This window comes from Sorex fumeus, unplaced genomic scaffold, assembly GCF_029834395.1.
Source record: "Sorex fumeus unplaced genomic scaffold, SorFum_2.1 ptg000072l, whole genome shotgun sequence".
Taxonomy (NCBI): domain Eukaryota; kingdom Metazoa; phylum Chordata; class Mammalia; order Eulipotyphla; family Soricidae; genus Sorex; species Sorex fumeus.
The window spans coordinates 53435547-53441617 of record NW_026606129.1 but is presented as its reverse complement, the minus strand read 5'-3'; positions in this window follow the sequence as shown (position 1 = coordinate 53441617).

Genomic DNA, 6071 nt, shown 5'->3' with positions numbered 1-6071 from the left:
GACCGTATGGGATGCCGGGGATCGAACCCAGGTCAGGTGCTTGCAAGGCAGGTGCCCTGCCTACTCTACTCTCTCAGCCCGAGCCCTGAGGCCTTTTGTGGTCACCCCAGAACTTCTGTCGCCCCTGGAGGTGAGAGGAGCTGGCACAACCTCAGACCTGGCCAGTCCGTGTCCTGACGGCCACATCCCTCACTGTCCCCTCTCCTTCCCAGGTGGTCAGGGCAGTGCGGGGAAGGGGGGCGTGCATCAGGGCTGGGAGCAGCAGAAAGTAGGTCTTGCCCCTGGGCCTCGGAGCACAGGATCCTCCAACCCTGGGTGCAAATTGCCTTCCCCGGCTCTGAAAGGCGATGCTTGGGGGTCAGTGACAGAGCACAGGTGAGGGTCAGTGGTAGATGATAGGGCACGTAGGGGGCCCTGGGGCAGGTGATAGAGCACGTGGGAGGCCCGGGGGTAGGATAGAGGGCACGTGGGGGGCCTTGGGCTCAGTGATAGGTAATAGAGCACATGGGGGGCCGCACAGATCCCAGCCCCTGCTGCCTGCACATGACTCTGCTTGTGGCCAGTCCCATTTGTGCTTGGGATCTAGGGACCCCAGGGGTGGGGGTGGGGGTGCAATGCTGAAATGACAAATTTGAACTCTTGCGCCCTCTGAGTTCTCCCTGCCCCCGCATAGGTCCCTGATACTCTCTCCAGCCATGGCCCTCCCCACCTCTTCCTTCCCGGGGCCCCCACTGATGCAGTTTTCATCAGCAGCCCCCTTGGGAGTGCTGATGGACAGACCTGCCGGTTACAGCAGTCACCTGGGAGAGAGGCCTCCGCCCCCGCTGTTGGTGGGTCCCTGGGGAAACCTCAGAGCGGATTTCCTCCTGGGGAGGATGAAACCCCTGTAGGCCCGCTAGTCTGACGATCCAGATGGAAGGAGGCAGTTTGCACAGCTGCCCACAACTGCTTGCTGGCTCAGTTTGGACTGCTAGGAACTCCACGCCTCTGTCTGACAATCCCAGCAGCGAAGGGAACATGCAGGATTTGGGATGAAGTCCCTCCTTCCTGGGACAGATGGGACACGCATCCTGCCCTGGCTCAGTTAGGACGCTCCTTCTCGTATGATCTAAAACTAAGGCGCAGGGCTGGAGCGATAGCACAGCTGGTAGGGCGTTTGCCTTGCACACGGCCAACAGGGGTTCGATTCCCAGCATCCCATATGGTCCCCCAAGTACTGCCAGGAGTAATTCCTGAGTGCATGAGCCAGGAGTAACCCCTGTGCATCACCGGTTGTGACCCAAAAAGAAAAAAGTAATAAAACTAAGGTGCATATGTGTGTGCTGCCTGCATCTCCCCCTACCCCACCCCCAGATGTGGATTTTCATGCTTTCCTGTCTAATCCTGGGATGGGTGTAGGGGCTCTCTCTGCCCTTGGAGAAGCGGGGGTTCTTTCTTGAGCATGTTACCCTTCACTTTCTTCCACATTTCTCTTCCTCTTTCCCTTCAAAACCCCCAAATGAAATCTGTTTTACTTCAAAAAACTAAAAACCGGTAAACTGAAATTTGAAAGGGTGAGCAGCCACAGGTGGTGCAGCGCAGCGCGGGGTAGGAGCTGGGCATGGCTGCCACCCGGTGGCCATCTCTGGTACTGCAGATGACGGTGGCGAGGCTGAACCCCTACAGGCCAGCGCCGGGTGTGCACCCTCTGATCTCATCGTCACAGCTGAGGCTGAAATACTATTCAGGAACAACCACTTAACTCGTCAGTGAGTAAGGGGCAGAATGGGAACTGGAAGCCAGGGACCTCAGGCTCTGTCCCCTGCTGTCCCTGCTTGCCCCTGAAGAAAGGCCCTGAGTTCTGCAGGACGTTGGCCTGTGGAGACTGAGCAGGTACTCAGGTCCTGCACACCGGTCAGCAGAGCCCACACAGCCTCCAGAAAGCGGGCAAGGGCAGCAAAGCAGTGAGCTGAGGCCCAGGCCTGTCTCCACTGCCCAGCCAGCCTGTCCACACCTCCCCATAGTCCCCTCTTCCCACACAGACCCCCAAAGTCCCCTGCTGCTCCCCACAGTCCCTCCACTGCCTCCTGCAGCCCCCCAAAGTCCCTCACTGCCCCCTGCCACTCCCCAAAGTCCCCTACTGCCCCCTGCAGCCCCCCAAAGTCCCTACTTCCCCCTACCCCACAGCTCCCCACAGTCCTCTGCTGCCCCCCCCCCCCCAGCCCCCCAGCCCCTAACAACTTATGGAGAAGACAAAGGCCTGGGCAGGTATGCACGTGGGGCCAGGGCAGGATGTGGGGGAAGAGGGCAGTGTCCCCAAGCCCACACACCCACTCCTGAGCTAGGAAACTGGGAGGGACCTCAAGGGACTGAGAGGTGTAAGAAGCCCCTGAAACTCTGCTTCCTCGTTCTCACTAAAGAGATTTAGAGTCATGTCCATGGTGTCGAATGTGCTAGAATTCCACCCACTGAGTTCCCGTAGGAGCCCGGGAGACTTGCCATTGCTCCCAGACTCCCCCAGGGAGGATAAAGCCTGTGCCTAAGGCTCTCCTTGGCCTGATTCGGCAGAGGGGCAGGTGGCCCAGAGACCACTTCTCCCCACCCGCCTCCCAACTGACACGGCTATAGGCGGAGGGGCACCAGCCTCTTCTCAGCTGGCCCCAGCAGGACACACAGGGTTAGGCTACTAACCAAACCTCCCAGAGCCAGCATGAGAGATTGTAGCAGCTCTTAAGTGTTGCTTGTCCATGAAATTTTGTATCATTCAAAGTTGAATGATAATCTAGCTGGGGTCAAGTATTCTTGGTCAACTGTTCTTTTCATTTAACTCTTTTTTTTTCTTTTAAAGTATATCCACCATTCCTTGTACCTCATGGTGTCTCACTAATAAAAATAAAATAAAAAGTATATCCACCATTCTTTGCTGGCCCGCAGGGTCTCATTTAATAAATTTGCTGTGAATTTTGTAGGGTTTCCTTTGTGCTGAGTCCTTCTTTGATCTTGTGCTTGTCCTGTCTTTGGCTTTACAGATGAGGCTGAAATAAGATTCAAATAAGATTCAGGACAACCACTTATAGAATTTTGTCATTTTGATTACAGTATGCCTTAGATCAATGTGTCTAATGAATGACATCAATGTGTCTTTTTTTTTTTTTTTTGCTTTTTGGGTCACACCCGGAGATGCTCAGGGGTTACTCCTGGCTCATGCACTCAGGAATTGCTCCTGGCGGTGCTCGGGGGACCATATGGGATGCTGGGAATTGAACCTGTGTCGGTCATGTTGGCTGCGTGCAAGGCAAACGCCCTACCCGCTGTGCTATGGCTCCAGCCCCTCAATGTGTCTATTTGGTTCCCTCTTGGCTGTGACTCTTTGGGCATTTGAACCTTGGTGCGTGCACTCCTCAATCCTAGGACTGTTTTCTGTTTGTTTTGTTTTAGGGTCTACCCAGCAGTGCTCAGGACTTACTCCTGTCTCTGCATTCAGGAATTCCTCCTGGTGGGCTCAGGGAACCCTATGGGATGCTGGGGATGGAACCCAGGTCAGGTACATGCAAGGCAAGTGCCCTACCCACTGTACTATCGCACCGGCACTAGGGAAGTCTTCTCTAGGATTTACAGGACTACTAGTTCTTTGAATTCTCCTTCCTATTCATCAGGGATTCTGGTGATACCCAGTGATAGCAGCTCAGGGGTTATTCCTGGTTCTGCACTCAGGAATTACTTCTGGCGGTGTTCGGGGGCCATCTGGGGTGCCAGGGATGGAACCCAGGTCAGCCATATGCAAGGTAAGTGCCCTACCCACTCTGCTATTGCTCTAGCTCCTAACAATTCTTCTTTTTTTTCTTTTTGGGTTATACCCGGCAATGCACAGGGGTTACTCCTGGCTCTGCACTCAGGAATTACCGCTGGTGGTGCTTGGGGGACCATATAGAATGCAGAGAATTGAACCCGGGTCAGCCGCGTGCAAAGCAAATGCCCTACCTGCTGTGGTATCGCTCCAGTCCCTCCTGATGATTCTTATATTATTCCTCTTGCCTTGGTTCTCTCAGTGCCGTTCATTTCTTTTCAGTCTTCCATCATCTATTGGTTTATGAACATTTCTTGCATCCCATCTTGGAACTCAGCAATTATGTGTTCTGTTGAGAGCTTCCATTGAGTTTTTATTTCACCTCCCCAGTTCTGTCACTTCTAATTATAGTTTTCTCATTTCTGCTCTCCTACATTCTTGGACCTGTACCATTGTTTCTTTGAACTCATTAAACATTCATGTCTCAGTGTCCCAAAAGTCTGGTTGGAGCCGGTTGGAGCTGTGAGAGTCTTCTGGGCTGTTATCTCCACTCCTTGGCCAGGGTAAGCTTTTCTGAAGGAAGGTTCCCCATTGTGTCTGCTGTTCTCTGGGTGAATTTTTGTAGTTCACTCCCATAAGAATGCACTCTCACTTTCTTTCTCCCTCTCCCTCTCCCTCACCCTCCCTCCCTTCCCCCCTTCTTTTTTTAAAGAAAATTTAAGTTTATTGGTAAGTAGGAAGGAAAAAAAACTCATTGGGGAGTCCTTTACTAAGTGGGGAGGAACTTAGTATAGGACTAAACTCCATAAGAATGATCTTAATGAGGGGCTGGAGTGATAGTCCAGCGGGTAAGGCAGTTTGCCTTGCACATGGCTGACCCAAGTTCAACCCTGGCATCCCATAAAGAATAATTCCTGAGTGCAGAGCCAGGAGTAACCCCTGAGCACCACTGGGTATTAGCCCAAAAACAACAACAGGGAATGCTCTTAATGATTTAGCCCTGCTAATTCTAATTGGCAGGGCTGGGGACGAAGCTGGAACGCTGCAAGCACACCAGTGACCACCAGGACTTCTCTGGGGCTGGGATTTGGGCTTCCTGGCATCCCTCTCCACCAGGCTTCAAGCTGCCTCCAACTGGGTTCTTGGTTTTTTGTTTTGTTTTGTTTTTTTGCTTTTTGGGTCACACCTGGTGATGCTCAGAGATTACTCCTGGCTCATATACTCCTGGCGGTGCTAGGGGGACCATATGGGATGCTGGGAATCAAATCCAGGTCAGCCGCATGCAAGGCAAATGCCTTACCCACTCTGCTATCGCTCCAGCCCCCTCAGGGATCATTCTTGGCAGTGCTTTAAGGACTATGTACAGTGCCAGGGGTCCCCAATCAAATTGGGGTCTGCTACATGCACAGCAAGCACCTTACCAGCTGTATACAATCCTCTTTGCTTTTTTTTTTTTTTAACTTTCGTCTTTTTTGGGTCACACCCGGCAATGTTCAGGAGTTACTCCTGGCTCATGCACTCAGGAATTACTCCTGGCAGTACTTGGGGGACCATATGGGATGCTGGGAATCGAACCCAGGTCGGCCGCGTGCAAGGCAAATGCCCTACCCGCTGTACTATCACTCCGGTCCCTCTCTTTGCCTATTTTAAAAAATAAAATATTCCCTCCCTCCCTCCCTTTTGTTGTTAAGATGATTGGGCAGAGGGTGGTGCATGTCAAACTCACTGCGGGGCCAGGCCATTCACTTTAGTTGTCCTTCGCTACACGGGAGATGGCGTATCGATGTGGCCCAGGGGCCCAGCTGCAGTGGGACTTGGATTGCGCTGTGTGTGGGGGTCTGCTGCAGAGGTGAACTCGCTGTCTTGCGCTTGGTGAGCAGGCTCTCCACCACTGACCTATCCCAGTGCTACCTGGCTTTCAGGTGGGCTCTTCCTCGTTGGATCTTGCCGACTGAATGCTTGCGTTTCACCAAAATCCATCTTTTGGACCCCAAGGCTGTGGGTCAGTGACTAAGGGCCTCTCCTGAGGGCCTGCAGTCACGGGTGGGCTTCCCAAACACCACCATCCTCGTTGCCATGTGCGATCCTTGCTGCTGCCAGCTACTGTCCCCCAGAAGGATGGGAAAGAGAACTTCACTTTTAAAAACTCCCTCTACAGGGGCTGGAGTGGTAGCACAGTGAGTAGGGCGTTTGCCTTGCACGTGGCCAACCCAGATTAGATTCCCACCATGCCATATGGTTCCCCCAAGCACCGCCAGAAGTCATTCCTGAGTATAGAGCCAGGAGTAACCCCTGAGCACCGATG